The sequence below is a fragment of the Rattus rattus genome, chromosome 3 (assembly GCF_011064425.1).
Source record: "Rattus rattus isolate New Zealand chromosome 3, Rrattus_CSIRO_v1, whole genome shotgun sequence".
Classification (NCBI taxonomy): domain Eukaryota; kingdom Metazoa; phylum Chordata; class Mammalia; order Rodentia; family Muridae; genus Rattus; species Rattus rattus.
In genome coordinates, this window is record NC_046156.1 from 218,376,789 (window position 1) to 218,397,400 (window position 20,612).

General features: G+C 39.9%; 1 pseudogene; it reads right to left on the reverse strand.

The window, feature by feature from the left end:
- Positions 1–2,791: 2,791 nt before the first annotated feature.
- LOC116896091 lies at positions 2,792–19,781 on the reverse strand (annotated as a pseudogene).
- Between the last annotated feature and the right edge of the window lie 831 nt (positions 19,782–20,612).

Genomic DNA, 20,612 nt, shown 5'->3' on the forward strand with positions numbered 1-20,612 from the left:
TGAGATATTAAGAATCAAAATAATAAAGGAGTGCCCTATTTCTTCTTTTCACTACTTTTAAATAAAAATAGATAAATCCGAATAGTACATGAGTTTATAAAGTTATTCCTCTATGATAGAAATAGTTCTTTTTTTACTGAGGACCATATTAAAACAGAAAGTAGCATTAAATCCAGTTTTAACCAAATGTATTCTCTAAGTTATGTTGTCTATGTAACCAAAGGCTTTTCACAGTCATATTTGTATGATCATCTTACTGAAATGACGAGGTTGTTCAAGACAAGAGGCCCCTCAGTGGGTTAGAGCCAGAACATGCCTTATCTTGTCATTTTAGTATCTGGAACCTGACACATACATTTTTAAAGCATATAAATACCTAAGAAAAATAAAACATTTGAAGTACTTATCTCAAAACATGTCTGTTCCTAGTTTTCAATGAGGTCCAATGTTCATCGAGCTCCCACTACTTCATATTTTACCAGCCAGTCAACAAATGCTTGTTACATGCCTACTGTGGACAAATACGGGAAGACACAGCAGAAGCCCTAGCAAAGCCTCTACCTTAAAGAAGTAGAAATTCTAGAAGGAAGAAATTAACAGTAAGCATGAGGCAAAATGAAACCTATTACATAAATTTCCCAACAATAAATGACATCACATATTAGAAAGAGTGTTGACAAACACTTGGAAGAATAAGGAGACCATAAGTAAGTAGGACTGGAAAGCGTAGGGAATGGAGAGGTGGTTCTCCTTTGGCTAAGGACATGTTATGTGGACTCTCCACACTCTGTCTATGTTAAGGCTGTGTGCTTCTACTCCTGCTGTGGAACAGTATCACTGACTAAGATATTTCATCTGGGAGAAGAAAGACACTAAGCCACCAAAATGTCTTGCCCCTTCCCTTATGAATTACTGACCCTCTTTCTAAGGTGAAATTTCTCACCTATTTGCCAGTACCACTTATAGGCTATGGTATTTCTTTAGCCGTGGGGAGTGAATCAGATACTGTGCTAAAGAACATCACAAATGTCCACAGCATATGAAATAGAGAAAGCTTTAAGGTTATAAAGTCAAAGAACCCATAGTAAGACAGGGAAGGAGATAGATGGGATAGGCAGAGCTTAAAATTCTGTTGCTGAGGAATGGATAAAGAAAATGTGGTAAATTTACACAATGGAGTACTGCTCAGCTATTAAAAACAATGACTTCCTGAAATTCTTAGGCATATGGATGGAACTAGAAAATATCATCCTGAGTGAGGTAACCCAGTTACAAAAGAACACACATGGTATGTATTCACTGATAAGTAGATATTAGCCCAAAAGCTCAAATATACAAGATACAATTCACAGACCATACGAACCTCAAGAAGAGGGACAACCAAAGTATGGATGCTTCAGTCCTTCTTAAAAGGGGGACCAAAAATATTCATAGGAGCAGATATGGAGACAAAGTTTGGAGCAGAGACTGAAGGAATGACTATTAAGAGCCTGCCCTACCTGGAGATCCAGCCCATATTCACAGAGCCACCAAACCCAGACAGTATTGCTGATGTCAAGAAGGGAGTGATGACAGGAGCCTGATATAGCTGTCTCCTGAAAGGCTCTGCCAGAGCATGACAAATACAGAGGTGAATGCTCGCAACTAACCATTGAACTGAGAACAAGGTCCTCATTGGAGGAGTTAGAGAAAGGATTGAAGGAGCTGAAGGGGTTTGCAACCCCATAAGAACAACTATACCAACCAACCAGATCTCTCAGGGACTAAACTACTACCCAAAGAGTACACATGGACAGACCCATGGCTCTAGCTGCATATGTAGTGAATGATGGCCTTGTTGGGCACCAATGGGAGGAGAAGCCCTCGGTCCTGCCAATGCTGGATCCCCCAATGTAGGGGAATGTCAGGACAGGGAGGCAGAAGGGGGGTTGGTGAGGGGCAACACCCTCATAGGAAAAGGGGGAGGGAAGATGGGATGGGGGCAAGCTGGAGTAGCCCATTCTAATATCAAATAAAATCAATTTTCAACTAAAAGTCATCAAAAAAGATAAGGAAGGACACTTCATATTCATCAAAGGGAAAATCCACCAAGATGAACTCTCAATACTAAATATCTATACCCCAAATACAAGGGCACCTACATACGTAAAAGAAACCTTACTAAAGCTCAAAACACACATTGCACCTCACACAATAATAGTAGGAGATTTCAACACCCCACTCTCATCAATGGACAGATCATGGAAACAGAAATTAAACAGAGACGTAGACAGACTAAGAGAAGTCATGAACCAAATGGACTTAACAGATATTATAGAACATTCTATCCTAAAGCAAAAGGATATACCTTCTTCTCAGCTCCTCATGGTACTTTCTCCAAAATTGACCATATATCAGGACAGATCCACCGGAATACAAACGACTTGAGAGTCTAGATTAGATTCCTTTCTGTTACTGGCAGGTGTCATGTGTTTCAATCCTGAACAAAATACCAGTTTACAAGTCTAAATTCCAACATGGCAATAAAATACATTCTATTTTCCAAGTTGCCAATAATAAACATTTACATTTTAAAAAATATGGTTTTTTTTTTCTTTTTAAAAAGACACAGCATGCTTTAGACACAGAATATGGGGAAAAAATCACGTTGCAGGATCATCACCCAGTAGTATAAAATGGCCTTTTGTATTCAGGAATGCCTCCCGGGGGGGAGGGGGCACTAACATGATCTCCCTCAGGATGATGTATCTACTGTATCTAGTAAAAGCAGTGCCGTCTAACATCTGCTGCTTTAATTTCTTCTACACTCACCGCCACCACCTCCTCTTCCATACGGATGTCCATTACCTGTCCCGCCATAGTCCCCTCTTCCAGCATAATCTCCCCTCCCACCATAATCTCCCCTGCCTTAGAAACCTCCTCTGCTACCCCCTCCCCCACCACTTCCTCCCCACCCTCCTCCACCAACCCATCAACCTCTTCCTCGCCCACCCCCTCCTCTACCTCCACCCCTGCAACTCTTCCCTCTGCCTTCTTGTCTCTTCTGCCAGGAGGGCATTTCATGGGGAGGTGGTTCAATTTCGTTTGGCCGACCTCCCTTGTCTGGAACCCTTCCCATAGCACCTTATTAATGGCTTATGCCATCTTCTCCTGGCTGATACCACCGCTTGTCCTGATAATCTCAGACAGATCGTCACGGGCAGCAAGCAGATGTGTCCATGTGACTGTTGTCTCAGGGGACAAAGCATAATGCTTGGACTGGTAAATTCTTGCTATGTTGTATGTTTTTGCCTTTGCTCTATCGGACCATCCAAAGAACTACACTGTCACATTCAATGGTTTCAGTAACATCTGCCAGTAACACTCATGCACAGGAAAAAGAACCATTAATTCTTTCCAGCTTTTCTGCCTGTTCAGAACTTAAATCAACCTTTAGCATTGGTTTTCCCACGTGGCTTTTCTGGAGGTTAGAGAGACTATTTTTCACCTTCGATTCCACTTGGCTCAGCAGAAATGGAACATCTGAAGTGTCTGACCTGGGAACCCCGAGGGCATCATATACAGCTTGAACTTCCTTGCCAAATTTCACTTTTTTTATCTGAGAATTTTTATATTTCTTCTTCTGTAATATTTGTAAAGCTTGAAGTTCTGTACTTAAAAACAACAGAAGTTTCAAACAGTCATCCTTCGTGAGGCTCTTCAATGTCTCCTGATACGAGCACTGAGTATGGACAGGCCATCCCTTTTAAAAACCACTTATCTCAAACTGGAAGCACTCTAGGTCATCTCTCCCCGCTGAGGCGATGCTTTCTTCTGGGTTGCATAAGGACTTCATCTGGGAGCCTAGCCAAATGCAAAGCTCCAAAAACTCAGGTGAAGAAGGTCCGCCCTCTGCTGCCTTGGAGAGTGCCTGCTCCTCTAACAGTGCACCTTACACCCCAGGGCCTCCAGGGTCCAGAACGTCCCCCTCCAGGCTAGTTTCAGGTCTGAGCTCTGCATGTTTTTGTCTTATTGGTTGGCATATCTATGTTCTCTAGTAACCCTGGCCTAGCGGTCATCCATTCCCTTGATTTATTGTTATCATACAAGGTCCATCTTCAGCTGTGAAGGGCAGCTTTGCTGGGTACAATGATCTTGGTTGGCAGTTATGGACATTATTCTCTGCCCTCTGCTATTTGAAGTCCCTTCTGAGAAATCTGCTGTTTATCTAATGTACTTGACATTTCTCTCTTGCGGTTGTAATAGTCATTCTTTGTCATGTACTTTTTACAGCTTAACTATAGTAAGTCATGTGCGTGTATGGACATGTGTATATGAGGTTCTAAATGCTTCTTGTGACTCGATGTCTCTCTTCCCCAGACTGGAAGGATTCCTGCTATTATTTTGCTGGAGAGGTTTTCTATGCCCTCAACCTGCAGCTCTTCTCCCTCAGATATTGCAATAATTTGAATATTTGACTTTTCAGGGTATCCCAAAGCTCTTGCATTTTCTCCTTATGGCTTTTACTTTTGTTCTTTCTGTCTAACATTAACAGTTTATAAAAACCTTTCTTCCAGCTCCACTGTTTTCAAGCTTGATCTGACCTGTTTGTTACTGAGACTGCTGGGTAATTTTTCCATCTGACCCATGTGACTTCTTATTTCCTCTGTGACTCTATACAGTTAGTTCTCCTCCAGATACTGTCCTGCCTTCTGTAGTTCTTCTGTGAGGGTTTTGTTTGTTTTGTGTGTTTGTTTTACATTTTGTCTTTTGTTTCTATGTTGAGAATTGTTTGTTGGGGTTAGTATATTTTATAATATATGATGATCTCTCGATTATGTATCTTGGAAGGGATCATTCTTGGTGTGGGTCATAGCACAGATCATCCTGTGCTTTTCCTAATCTCACAGACCCCTAGCAGGGAGCTAAACTTAGAAAATGGTGAGCTGTGACCTGCCAGTCACCCAGATTTTTTTCATTTCCTTCTGGTGAGTCCTCCCCTGTCACAATCCCCATTATACTCTGCAGTCTTTATTCTAAATTCTATCACCATAGAACCACCATGTGGTTGCTGGGAATTGAACTCAGGACCTCTGGAAGAACAGTCAGTGCCCTTTTCTTCCATAGGGAGGTGTCATGAGTCTTTTGTTGTTGTTGTTGTTGTTGTTGTTGTTTGTTTTTGTTTGTTTGTTTGTTTGTTGCTCTTAACCACTGAGCCATCACTCCAGCCTTCTTTCTATGAAGAACTTTCCCTCTTGGTTTTCAGCTCTCCTCACACCCAAATCCAAATTCCATCCATAGAGACCTCGAGGCAGTGAAGCAGAGCCCACTGCTAGGGTAATAGGTATAATGCATGCGAAAATAGGCAAATTCTCTAGGAAAGGCTGACCCAGTGTAGAGCCTGCTCTCTAGGGCCAGCAAATAGCTGTATTTTATATTTGATTCATAATTTATCTTTCTATAAATGGGAAAGCTAAATGACTAACAAATGAAGAACTCTCAGTATGGAATCTTTTATTAAATGAATTTGTATTGAAACAGTTCATTTTTCCAATTATTAAAGTCATGTGTTTTCTCAATAAAAATTGAGGATATGTTTACGAGAAATGCCTGAAAGGACACGTGCCAAGTTTTCATGGCCAGTAGGATTTTTGGTAGCTTTGTGTTTGTTTTACTGGCTTGAGTTTTGTGCTTTCTTGCTTAAGAATATATAGCAGTTTAGTGCTTCCATTGTGTTTCTGAGTGACTGCTGTAGTTTTGATAGCTCTCTGTAGGGATTACATTTCACTACGTTTCATACTGTGAGTTCAGTAGCTTACTCTGTGAGATCCTCATGTAGAAAACAATACTCACTCTGACTTTAAGAAGAGAGAATTAAACTTTAGACAACTCACAGTTTAAAAGCATATCCAGAGATGCAAGCATATTGATAGAGGAGCCAGAAATAGATCTTAATCATTAAGCCGCTCAGTTCAGCTGTGTGCACTATTTCTCAGCCCTCAGCATAAGTATACAGAGTTAACTGTTCATTTTCTAATGAGTATGGGGAAATTACCATAGTTAAATATAAGTCTCAAATATTTTGGAAACTTTACCCACTGATTTCAATCTCCTGTATCAAACATCTTACTAAAACTCCTAGCAAGTACAAAATTTGCCTAGTTTTTACTACAGTTAACCCTCCAAGGACCACCATCAAAGAGCAGGAAAGCTCACACTGAGATAGCAAATGGTTTCCTTCTTTACTACTTGTCAGTTTCTTTATATGTAAGACACAGTCAACAAATGAGTATTTAGTATAGTTAGTTATTCACTGATACATATATATATATATATATATAAATTTAGCTAGGCATATTTTAATCATAGTCTTATTTTTTACTGTCTGCTAAAAATATCAGAAAACTTACTGATGAATTAATTTATTTGTATTCTCATTCTGAAATTTCACATTGACGTAAAAATATCATTTAAAAGATACAAAATAATGGGAAGAGAAAATGGGACTGGAAAAATGGGTCCAAGACAGGTAAAGATGGGATAAAAATGATTAAATTAGCATGCATAAATGTCTGTGTGTGTGTCTAGATGAATGTGGGGGTGGGGGTAGAGTCTGGATGTGTGTGTGTAAGTGTGTGGGTGTGGGTATGTTGGGGAGGGGTGTCACTGTTATTTTGTACAATTAATATGCTCTAACAAAAGTAGTCCCATAAACAGGAATTATCCTGAGTCACAGAGAAAACCTCACTTGGTTGACGCTTAAGTAGCATGCACAAATCTTGGATTTTGCCATCAATGTGGTAACATGAAGCCAGATCTGGCAGCACATTCCTAGAAACCCAGCACTTATTGGTGAGACAGGAAAATTAGAAGTTCAAAACCATGCTCAGCTCCATGGTGAGATGCAGCCTGACCTGAACTACATAAGACTCTCCAAAAACAAAGTAAAGCAAACGCTTCATAGACTGTAACAGGAAAATCCCAAGTTTGAGGCTAACCTGAGCTAAAGAATAAGGCCCTACCTCAAGCAAATACATAAGTAAAACAAAGTCTTAATAGAAATAGATAAAAATAGGATGTGTTGATATGACAGTGAATTACATTAACTTCTGCTAGTGATGTGTAATATGACAAAATAGGTAACAGTAGTTATTAAATCTTGTTAATTTTAAATTCTGTAGATATGTTTATTTTACATGAATGAGCATTTTGCACACCACTTGCATGCCTGGTGTCTAAAAGAGGGTGTTGGATCCCCTGGATCTGGAGTCTTCTTGTTAGGTGCTAGGAACTGAACTCAAGTCAACAACTGCTCCTAACCTCTGGGCTGTCTCCCCAGCCCCTAAAGCTTAGTGATTCTCAGTATGTAACCTTGAACCTAATTCTGTTCTGGAAAGTGGTTTAAGGACAGCTAGCCAAAGTGGCCTACAGGGTTCTATTTATTTTAATTATTTTATTTATTTACATTGCAAAAGTCCCTCTTCCCAGTCTCCCCTCGGAAAACTCCCCACCCTATCCCCCCTTCCCTTTGCCTCTGAGAGGGTGCTCCCCCACCCAGCCACCCACCACTCCTGTCTCACCCCTCTAGCATCCCCCTTCTCTGGATCATCAAGCCTCCACAGGAGCAAGTGCCTCCCCTCCCACTGATGCCAGACAAGGCAGTCAGTCCTCTGCTGCATCTGTGGTGAGATCCCTGGACAGGCCCATGTGATACTCTGGCTGGTGGTTTAGTCCCTGGGAGTTCTGAGGAGTCTGGTGAATTGATATTGTTATTCTTCCTATGGGTTTCAGACTGAGATGCTCTGTATCTGCACTCAATAGCTGCACTACGCACTCGGAAGAGAATGCCTTGTGGTTAGGAAATCCATTCTAAAGGGGATAGCATTCCAGCCCACTCTCAGCTAATTCTGTCCTATGTGTGCACACCTATAGAGATGCGGACACAGTGAAGGAGTGAAGAACACCTGTGACATGTTTTTGAAAATAAATGAATCTGGATAAATAATAACTGAAGCTAGTCTACAATTTTATAAGTGTAAAAGAATTTTTGTTATTAAACTTAGTTTTATGTTGATGTTACTATTGGTTTTTGGGGGTTTTTTTGTTTGTTTTTAGATTTTGTGCATATGAGTGTTTGTCTGCATGTGTGGATGTGCGCCATATAAATGCCTGGTGCCTAAGGAGGTCAGAAGAGGTCTTCAAAACTGGGATGGGGGCACTGAAAAGGGACTAACATTTGAAATATAAATACATAAAATATCCAATTAAAAAATCCATCTTTCTTTTGCCTACAAGAAACCCAGCTTTAAAGACAGGCAGGCCTACTTTAAAGTAAAAGGATGTAAAAACATATTCCAAGCAAAAGGGAACTGGAAGCAACTGACAGTTATCCTAATATCTGATAAAATAGACTTAAAACTAAAGCTAATCAGAGTAGACAGACACTTCAGTCTGATTAAGGGTCAGAGAATAATCACAATTCTATAAACATATATGTGCCAAACTTTAGAGTACTCAATTTCATAAAAAGCCTATTATTGGAATTGAATACACAGATGATTATCAACCCAGTAACAGCCAGTGATTTATACCCCACTATCTCCATTAGACAGGACATCTGGACAAAATATAAACAGAGAAGCATCAGAATTAAGTGACATCACACATCAAATTGAACCTAACAGATACCTGCAGAGCATTCCACCCAACACTAAATAAAACATTCTACTCATCAGCCCACATCAGGAAACATGAAAACAAACTTAGAATAAACAAAATAATTGTGTATCCTATCTGACTATAATGCAAGAAAACTTAAAATGGTCAACAGAGTAATCTACATGAGCTCACATAAACTAAACTACTCACTACTGAATGGTGAGTGAATCGAACGAACTAAATAACAATGCAAACAACACAACAAAATGCCTGGGACACAGAAAAAGCAGCCCAATAGGTTAATTTATAGTTCTGAGTGCTGACATTTAAAAAAATCACAAATAAATTAATGATGCAGTGCAAGGATTTGGGGAAACAAGAACAAATCAAGTCAGTAGATGGCAGGAAATAATAAAAATCAGAACAGAAATTAAGGAAATTCAAATAAACCTACACAATCAGTGAATCTAAGAGTTTGATAGAACTTTAGATAAGAGAATCAAGACTGACAGAACTTTAGAATTTTAGGCACGCACCACAATACCCAGCTTTTTACTTTACACAGTGTCATGTGGTCTCTGACAAATACCTTTTTTTTTAGCTAGAAGTGAACTTATTGAAGATTTGCTTGGGTGAATGTTCCCTGAGGAGTGAAAATAACTGTGTGCCACTTAGCCACGTAGGGCAGTAGTCCCCAGCCTTCTCTGCGATTTTGTGTTCTGAGTTTCAGCCACATATGATCCACAGTGGTCTAAAACACAGAAATCATTCACACATTTTCCATTGTACACCACTTTGAGTAGCCCGATGAAATCCTGCACCTCCCTGCCAAGACACATGAATCTCACCCCTGCCCACTCTGCCCATCCATGCTACACAGAGTATGCACACGATAGCCTCGCAGTCGCTGTGTAGGTATCAGGTCAACTCTTAAACCATTACAGGGCTCACAGCTCAGGCCGACCTCAGAGTAGTCTAATGCCACATCTCTCGCCATGTAAGCACCGACCTCACCTCACAGCACAACAAAGAGAAGCCACATCTCACGAAACACAATTTTTACTACAGTGTATTGTTAAAATTTTCTATTGTATTTGTTTTTATTATTACTCACGTCTAACTTACCAATTAAATTTTAACACGTGTGGTGGTTTGGATATAGTTTGAATATGTTCCCCAAAAGTGTATGTGTCAGAATCTTGGTCCCTATATGATGGATGTAGAAGGTGGTAGGATCTGTAAGAGGTGAGACCAGGTCGGAGGTTGTGATGTATAGTTTTAATTGTCATTTTAACACATTGTATTATCATCTGGGGAGGGCAGGTCGAGAGGAACTTGTCTAGATTTGGCTTCCTCATGGGCACGCCTGTGGGGGATTATCTTGATTATGTTGAATAACCCACTCCTTGGTTTAGGGCTTGGGGTTTACAAAGAAGGAGAAAGTGAACTGAGCAAAGCATCCATGCATTCATCTCACTCATCTGTTCTAAACTGTGGATAAAATGAGAGTGGTTGTTTCCAACTTCTGCTGTCTTGACTTCCCTGCAATGATGGACTGTAATCTGCAGTTATGAGCCAACTAAACCCTTTCTCCTTTTTAAAAAAAAAAAAACCCTCTGGGATTAGAACATGCGTATGAACTACCACAAGGGCACTGAGAGCTGGCCCTAGCCCTTTGCAAGAACCAGTGCTAAGGGACCGCTGAGTCATCTTTGCTTCTTCTAGCTCCGTGTGTGTGTGTGTGTGTGTGTGTGTGTGTGTGTGTGTGTGTCTGTAATGTACATAGGTATATACAGTGTACACACGTGTGTGGAAACCAAAGAGGATACCAGCTGTCCTCCTTCATGCCCTCTGCCTCTCCCTCCTCGAAGGCAGAGACTCACACTGCAGCCAGGCAAGAAGCCAGCAGCCCCACAGACTCCCTGCCCCTTCCCAGCTCAGCACTGGGCCACGGGCCTTTCCAGGAATATTTAGTTTGTCACAGGGTGCTAGGATTTGAAGTTCAATCCTTACATTTGCAGAATGGAAGCTCTTAACCTTAGAAGCATGTCAATTCTCTGGCTTTAGTTTTCAATGAAAATGGTACTATAATATAGTCTAGACTGGCCTGGAACTCACAATGTAGCCCATATTGGACTTTGCTCAAGGAGGCAAAGTTAGCCTCCTTGCACCTGAAGCTGCAGAACAGCATAATCACACCTGTCTAAACTTAGTATTTATGAAGTTTTCTCAGAATGTTCTGTGCTAAAATGCTTTTTATGTAGAAATTAAATATTAGAATTATAGCACTTGCTGGGTATTTTGGTACACACCTTTAATCCCAGTACTCAGGAGGCAAAGGCAGGTGGACCTCTCTGAGTTCAAGGCCAGCCTGGTCTACAAAGTTAGTTCCAGGACAGCAAGGCTACACAGTAAAAAGAATTATAGCACTTAACTAAATCTGCTTATTTTTTATTTTGTGCTTTTATTTTTGAGATTATAATAGTTCTCCTATGCCTTTCCTCTCTCCAAACCTTCCCTATATATCTCTTCCCTCTCCTTCAAATTCATGGCCTCTTGTTTTTTTATGCATGTGCATATTCATGTATATTCCTAAATAAAACCTGTTCAGCCCATATAATGTTAACCTGAATGTATGTTTTCATGACTGATCATTGGGCACTGGACAGCCAATAGGTGTGCTCTGCCCTGAAAAAGGCCTCCCACTCCCTGCTTTCCTTGGTCGCCTGAGTTGTTTGTGTAGGGTTGAGGCCTCCTGGGCTCTAGCCATGCACGTTGGCATCAGTGTCACCTTACTCAGCTCACATTTGGGAGGTCATGCTGGTGAGACTACAGCTGTAGCTTCTGACATTGCTAAAAGACAATGTTTTTTAAAGAGAAACTTAGAAACATTGGACCCACATCAGAGGAAAGCTTTCATTTTTGAACTTACTTTAAAAGATTAGATAGTTCATTGTTAAACTTAAATGTGGAAAATATTAAAAATTAAAAACAACTTTATTACAAATGAGACACTTTCAATTCAATTTTTATTCACAATAGAATTCCTCATAAAATGATCTACTTATGATGTGTTCCCCCAATATGAAACTGTACATAGGCATTTTGAAATATATAGCCTCTTGCTCTGGGGTCTCAAACTTCAACATATTAAAGATCTCTTCACGATCTCTAAGGGAACCTGTTTTTCTTTTGATGTGAGAGGCAATTAAAGGCACACCTGCCACTTGGCAAGCAGAGTGAAGGATGCAGCGCCCTCCTTTGTCGCCATGAGAAACAGTTTTAATTGCAAATGTTTCATTTGCCATCTAAGATCATCAGTGGCACTGCCAGTGGTAATTTTTGAAATTAAAGAGATATTAATTCTATATAATGGTTCATCTTCCTTGTCTTGCCATATAATTTGATAAGGTTTGTGCAAATGTAATATTGTAAACCATGTTGCTATGATGGTCTGAGATTGTTCAAAGAATGCAGTGTAGGAAAACAATTGACAGCCCACAGAACCCACCTGTTTTTCTTTGTATTATATTTTCTTATTTAAAACATTTTTAAGTTTAAATGTATTTGATCATAATCTCCCCATCCCTCAAGTCCTTCTACATCCTCACCCTCCCTAATCACCCAACGTTAAGTCCTTTGTCAAAGACAATCAAGCAAAAATCAAATACAACAAAACTCTCCAAAAAGCAAATTGTAACGAAAAATCTGTGGAGAGCATTATATTTGGTCAGTTGCTCCTGAATATAAGGGTGACATACCCACTGTTACTCCAGTGGAAAGAGTATAAACTCAGTTGTTAAACCTAGTTTATTCTATTCATTATTTAAATATAATACAGTAAGATAAAAACTACCACATTAAAGTTAGGACAAGTGAACACAAGGAAAAGAGCTGAAGAGAACTCATAAGAATCAGACACTTATTCAGACACTCAGAAACACCACGGAAACACGAAACTGGAAGCCATATTTTACATGCAGAGGGCCTGGGGCAGACCCAGGAAGACCCTTTTTCATGCTGCTTCAGTCTCTGAGTTCAAATGAGCTTGGCTCGTGTTGATTTGGAAGGGCTTGTTCTCTGTGTCCTCCGTCCTCTCCGCCTCTTACACTCAGTGTCTGCTTCCTTTTCTCTGTTCCCCGAGCTCTGATGGAGACATCCATTTAGGGCTGAGTGTTCCAAGGTCACTTGTATGTGCGTGTGTGTGTGTGTGTGTGTGTGTGTGTGTGTGTGCCTGCGCACCCTTGAAACCAAAAGAGAAAGTGAAATGCGGGCCACACTGTGCAGCACAGGAAATCTGATTCTCCTTTTAAGAAAATATTAACCTTCCTCCCTACAAGGACTCCCTTGTGCATCCCTCCTCCGTCTCCCCACTTGTCCAGTTTCCAAGCACATACCATGCTTAGGCCTTGGGCCTTCTGCAGTGGCTATTAAAGCATATTGGTATACACAAAAGTATCTATTATCCACTTTCTTTCCAAGGAATATACTTGCTAACTTTGTAGTATATGATTCTAACTGACCCAAAATTAAAACAGTAACTGTCCACAAGCATACCTACTCAGCCTTGCTCCTCTGCCAGTCCTCTGCACTTCACCCATTTCTTTTATTCCACTACAGTCTGTCAACATAAGTCACCTCATATGCGTTTCAGTAAAAGGCAGAAGTAAGAAACTACTGTGCAAAGGTAATTATTACTCTAGTCCTAATACAGTGTCCTTACATTATTATTAAATCACTATAGAGTTTTACCATGCCTTATCCCACCTCATCATAATTTGTAAATATTATATTTTTCTGGGAAACAAATTATGATATTCTTTAGGTTGGAACTCTTAAAGGGTTTTGGTCTTGATACTAAGGTTTTCCTTCATGTACAGCTTCCTTTAGAAAGGTTTTTAACAAGGCTGTATTTCTACTGATGGTTATAAATTTCGTCTAAGAACATTAAATGTTGATCAATGTAAAACATTTTCCTCCCATAAGCCAACATTTTTCTTATTTTCATGTGCAGATTAACCTTCTACCTTAGTCTTAAATGTAGATTTACAGATGTTCCTTTCAGTATGACTTTCGAAATTTACTCTGTGGCATAAAAGTAAAATAATAGATGTTATAAACCTATAGTGATACCCAAAAAGTACCTGAGAGTCTCTGAAAAATAATCTGTCTTTTGCTACTTTAATATGATTAAATATAAGTCTCACACTAATATTACATTACTTACAAAAAGAAGGACTTTCATAGCTAAGTGATAATTTTTTAAAGATTATACATGGACTGGAGAGATGGCTCACTGGTTCAGAGCTGGCTGTTCTTTCACAGGACACAGGTTCAATTCCCAGTACCAACATGATGGCTCACAAACTTCTATAACTAAAATTCCAGGTGATCTGAGATATTCTTCTGGACTCTGTGGGAGCTCTACACATATGTTACATAGACATACAAGGAAACACAACACCCATACACATAAAATAAACAAAGGAAAATCCCAGACAGTGGGGGCACCTGCCTATAATCCCAGCACTCAGAAGGCAGAGGCAGATGGATCTCTGAGTTGAAGGCCTGCTTGGTGAGTTCCAGGTGAGCCAAAGCTACACAGAGAAACCTGTCCACAGTAGTAGTAGTAGTAGTAGTAGTAGTAGTAGTAGTAGTAGTAGTAGTAGTAGTAGTAGAGGAGGAGGAGGAGGAGGAGGAGGAGGAGAGGAGGAGGAGGAGGAGGAGGAGGAGGAGGAGGAGGAGGAGGAGGAGGAGGAAGAAGGTAGAAAGTATTGGGTACAGCCAGTACATAAAACAAAAGGAATGGAAGCAACATGTTCTTGCCAAATTCTGTTTCACATTTAAGTTCATCTTAAGTTCATTTCTTAAGTATATTCATTTTCTATTACTGTGTATCAAACCCAAGATTATAAATGTTTACACATCTAGAAGTAAACTTAATACCAGAAAAAAGAAAACTTAATTTTATAAATTAAAAATTAATGAAAGGTGTTAGTGTAGGGGTCATCTGAAAAGTTTGAGAAGGCTTCTATTTGAAAAGTCCAGTTACAGTTATATCAGAAGACATCTCCATGTAAATGCTATATTTTTAACTGTAAACAATCTTTATGTTTCCTACCCATTGCTTAGTCATATCTGGTGGTATGCAGTTATATCAGCAAGCAGTCCTTAGTTAAAGTTTATATTCAGTTTAATTATTCATAAATTCTTCTTGTCCTCTGTAATATTACCTGATAAAAGTGTTCATAAGGTAGCCAACAGTAAAATTTGCTATTACATGATACATCTGTTAATATTTTAAGCTGCACCATATAAATAAGGTCTAAGTCTTTTAAGAAATCTTGTCATGTAAAAAGCAGTTACACTATAGTATTTAATTTTTCAAAGAACAGGGCCTGTGGTGCAGGCTTGTAATCCTTGCTTCTTGAGCGATTAAAACAAGAGGATCATAATAAGTTCACGACCTGCCTGACCTACAGAGTGAGTTAATGCAGCAAACCAGGTAGGCAACCATTCCATATTTTTGCATTGCTTTAAGCAGGATGAAAATAATCCCATATTAGATATGTAGCTGGCAATGGGGAAACCACTGTGGTCTTTCCTAAGGATACCTGCTTGACCCCTAGCCAGTAACAAACAGCTTTGTCTGACAGAGCTGCTCTTCCAAAACTATCATCCAGAACCAGCAAAAACCAGAACATGATGTGATAACTTGATGCAAGTTTTACAAATTCGTAACAATTGTACTGTCTAGCTATGATTATCAGTGTGTCTGAGTTTACTGTGTTTACAGTTTAAAGGCTTTTTAATTTAACTTTTTATTGGAAATAGATTCTTCTCTTATACAGTAAATGCTGACCACAATTTCCCCTCCCTCCAGTCCTCTCTCTTCCCCACCCCAACTCCCTTTTCCAGATTCACTCCCCTTCCATTTCCTTTAAAAAATGAGACAACAGCAAACATGACAAAACAAGATGCAATAACACAAGACAAATCTTGTCTTGGAGGCTGGACAAGGCAACCCAGTAGGAGGAAGAGTCCCGAGATCAGGCAAAAGAGTCAAAGACACACATGCTCCACTGTTAGGAGTCTCATAAGAGCACCAAGCTAACAAGCATAGCACATGTGCAGAGGACCTGATGCAGACCCATGCAGGCCCCAGACTTGCTGCCTCAGGCTCTGTGAGCCCATGTGAGCCTGCTCAGTTGATTTAATGGATCCTGTTCTCCTAGTGTCCTCCATGCCCTCTGACTCCTACAGTCTTTCCTCCCTAAAAACATTAAACTTTAAATTAAAAAATTTTGTTTATAATTTTTTCAACTGGAAAAAATAAAGCAACTAATCATCAGAAAGAAAAATCAAAGCTAAACTTAATTATACTATAGTTATGTAGAAAACTTGAAATCTGGAGACTTTTTTTTAAATCAGTGTTTTAAAAGACAGCTTTTTTTGTGTCCTGGAACTCTTTCTGCCTCTGTCTCCCAAGTGCTAATAAATATTATAGGTATATACCATCTGTCCTCCCTCCTTTTTTCCTTCCTTCCTCCTTCTCTTCTTTTCTTTCCTTTCCTTTCTTTCCTTTCTTTCCTTTCTTTCCTTCCTTTCTTCCTTTCTTTCTTCCTTTCTTTCTTCATTCATCCATTCACTGAGTTAGGATATGCCCAGAAACCACAGTGGGCATTATGAAGGCCAAAGGACAGCTTTCTGCTCTCTCCTCCCACATGTGGATTCTGAAGATCAAACTCAGGTCTTCCAGCTTCAGGAAGCATTCTTTCCCCTTCTCCCTTCTCCCCTCCCCTTCTCCTCACCCTGGAAGACTGGCCTTGAATTCCTGGTCTCGGTCAGTACTGCCTCAGTCTTCTGAGTAATTTAGATGACAGGCCTGAGCCACCATATCATACTTAGCAGGCCTTTTGTTTGGTTGATTGGTTGGTTGGGGTTTTGTTCAAGTGAGGTTCTAGATTCCCAAGGCCACCTTGTATTTGACTCTTCTACAAGAATGGAAAATTGACAGTCACATACACTCCTTGCCACGATACACCAGCCAAAATAAATCTCTCTAGGGTTAGAAAATAGAACAAGGGTATAAAAGGACAAAAAGGTGGGCATAGTACTTGGACTACTCTTACTGTGGTTAAGAAATCTTTGCCAGTGGTTTCTGGAACCTGGGGAAACTTAAAGAACCAGGCTAGATTGGTTGTACCAGTCTGCAGTCCCACCAACAATGGAGGAGTGTTCCTCTTTCTCCACATCCTCGCCAGCATCTGTTGTCACCTGAGTTTTTGATCTTAGCCATTCTGACTGGTGTCAGGTGGAATCTCAGGGTTGTTTTTATTTGCATTTCTCTGGTGACTAAGGAGGTTGAACATTTCTTTAGGTGCTTCTCAGCCATTCTATATTCCTTTGCTGAGAATTCTTTGCTTAGTTCTGTCCCCCATTTCTAAATGGGGTTATTTGATTCTCTAGAATCTAACTTCTTGAGTTCTTTGTATATATTGAATATTACCCCTCTATCTGATGTAGGATTGGTAAAGATCTTTTCCCAATCTGTTGGTTGGCATTTTGCCCTATTGACAGTGTCCTTTGCAGTTTTATGAGGTCCCACTAGTTGATTTTTGATCTTAGATTTTTGATTTTTGATCTTAGAGCATAAGTACTTCAACTGGTGGCCAACTGTGCCCATGGGATGCTGATGTTGCTCATACAGAATACAAGACTTGCAAACCCATTGAGGATTTTACCCAGATTTCAAAAGCCGCCGCAATATTATGGATAGACCTCCAGGTCTTAAGTGGGGTGAAAAAGCCAGACATAGAAAAAACATGGCATTCTCACTTCAGGGACTCTTTACAAAATCAAATAGAAGTCATATTTAGTGGCACACAACTTTAATCCCAGCACTCAGAAGCTGAACCCAGCCTAATCTAATTAGAGAGTTCCAGGCCAGGATATGTAGAGAGACCCTGTCCTAAAGAAAGTCAAACCTAGAGAAACGGAGAATAATGAGAATTAAGATGAGTGAGGAGGAACGGGAGAAGAAGAAAAGAGCTAATGTATGTGAGGGACCCAATGTAGTAAATATGAGCTAGAGCAAGTCTCCTACCTACCTACCTAGCGCACCTGCATAGCGTGAGCAGGGTAGCTAGTAAAAGGAAAAAAAGCATGTTCAATTAGTGATTTTGTGAAGAAAATGTTTTTAGCTGTTCTTATCATGAAAGAAAATAATTGTGTGAGGTACCTGTTAATTTGTTCTACTAGAATGACCATTTTACCATGTGTATATCTTCTCACACTGTAGACATTAATAAAATAAAATGTTTAACTGGTGCTTAAATCATTTTATCAGAAGAAAGTGGCAACAGAAAATTGAAAGTTTTGCCCATCCCTTTTAAAAATAAAAATTATTTTATGTACATAGGTAGTTTTTTATGTACATAGGTAGTTTTGCCTGTGCCTGTACACCACATGTGTGCAGTGCCAATAGAGGCCAGAAGAGGACATCGAATCCCTTGGAACTGGATGTACAAACGGTTGTGAGCTGCCACGTGGGTACTAAGAGCTCACCTGGGTCCTCTGGGAGAGCAGCCGATGCTCTTCATTGCTGAGCCATCTCTCCAGCCCCTTCTGCCTATTCTTAAAGGGAACTGATATATCTTTAGAGGCCAAGTCTTAGGTAACATAAGGAATCGGGCTTTAAACACAAAGACTGCAGGCCAAACATTGTGGTGCACACTTTAATCCCCGCCACTTGGAAGACAGAAGTGGGTGGATGTCCGTGAGTTCAAGGCCAGCCTGGTCTAACAGTGAGTTCCAGGACAGCCAGGATTACACAGAAGACCCTGTCTCAGAGTTGAAAAAGAACAAAAGAAAGGAAAGAACCATTTGTACGCTTGCTAATTAAAGTAATGAAAATACATCTGTTTTTATTGATTTTGTTGGGGACTAATTAGGAAGGTTTGCCCTGGGTTCAATGAGAGACCTGTAGCTATTAAAGGCCCTACTGTGCCTCAAGAATAAGTTTATTCCCCAGCATTATCTCCATGGATCTTTAACTACCCAGTGTCTCTAACTGTCCTCTTATGTCCCACCAGAGATATTTGGGAAACAAACAAACAAAAGGGCAGGCTCCCAGAAGCTGCAGATACCTGGGGTTTCCACATCCAGTGGTGTGCTGTCCATATTCTAGCCCATCTCTTCACTTAGGTCAAACCTGACATCTCACTGTTAGGGATGTTAGCAATGTGTTGGCTTAGTTGCAGTTGGCATTGCTATCACACAGTCCCTTTGACATTTTACTGTGCCTTCTGCTCCCTGTGTGGCTGTTCCACACTTGGATAACCACAGCCATCTTCCTGCCAGTGCCCAGTTCCCAAATAATGACTCCGGGACTTAATGATTGGTGAATAAATGCCTAAGCCATAAGCTTGGGCTTGTTCCCTAACTAGCTCATAACTTACATAACCCTTATTCTATTCTGTGCGTGCCACATGACCTGTTACTTCTCAGTTTCATACATCATCTTCTCAGAGTCCAGGTGGCAAATCTTTTTTGGTCTCTTTCTATGGTCTCTTCATACCTTCTCTTCCTGGCCTCTTCCTCTGGTCTCTCTGGGACCCCCTGACAGGAACTGGAAGTTTTGCCCTATTCTTTCCTGATAGCAAAGTAGCTTTATTAACCATTCAGAGATAATGGAAAACAATTTTTTGCATAACATTGAGACCCAAGATGCTTGACCATGCCATGGTCTGAACTATAACCAGATGTCTGGGCATAGACATCAGCATCACAGTTCACAAGACCAATCCCCAACACACTTGCACTGTGCACTCACAGGGCTTCCTTGGCAACCTTTCTCTGTTCAAATATAAGTTTGTATATTTTAGCTATATTTCTTTTAGAAACTCTGGCATTCATTTTCAGACAGATCTCAGTGGTTTTGTTTTAGGAGGCACAGTGCTCTGGTTTTCTCTGATTCTTTATAACATTCTAAAAATAACCGTTGGTCAGGTCATAAATTCATTAGGTAATCCCACTGGAGCTCACTAACACCTGTTGCACACTCCTGATTTTTATATATGAGACCCTTTCAAGAATTCCCTTACCTGTTATTATCAACATACCTGTATTGACAAGGTCTTCATCACTTCGTAATTGTGCATATTTCTTTTTCTTGTTAAAGATCAATTTTTAAAATCAAACCTCGTCATTTTGAAAATACCATAGACATGTTACCCTGTTAATATTAATGTATCTCATACACTCATATTTTCTTTTCCCTTTGTCATATACATATATATTCTTCTGCAAAGAATACTAAATAGAGGGACATGGTGAAACAAAACTATCATATTTAGAGGTGACTTTGCGAACAGTGATATTCCCTATTCTAACGAGAACCTAATATGTAAATTATACATGGAATGCTGAAATTATTCCATGACCATTTGGTCTTGGCCATGTAAGATAAGTGACTAGTAATAATTAAAACACTGAATCAAATCAAGAAATTTTTTTGAATTATGTTTTTTTGGTAAATGTCTCTCCACAATTATAATGTTCTTCAGTCTCTAGTCTCTATTCATTACTTAAAATTTACTAGTAAACCTCGTAATATCTGGCAAAAGTGTGTGTGTGTGTGTGTGTGTGTGGTCTTGGAACTGAATCGAGGGCATGTCCCGGAGGAAGACAGACTCACCCTATTTCAGCAGTCATTAATTGCCTGTAACTCCTCATCTCAGTTTTTATATTAGCCAAGAAAATGTTATATTATACTTCAATGTACCGGTGCTATGGTACACATATGGGGTCAGAAGACACTTTTCTGGGACCACCTCCCTCCTATTACCATGTGGGGATTGTTGGGCTCAGTGGCAAGTATTTTGAGGTGCTGAGCCATCTCGCCAGTTCAAAGGAGGGGGATTTTTATCAAGATATGCATTTACCACCAGCTCTTACTTTAGAAGGAATTCTGT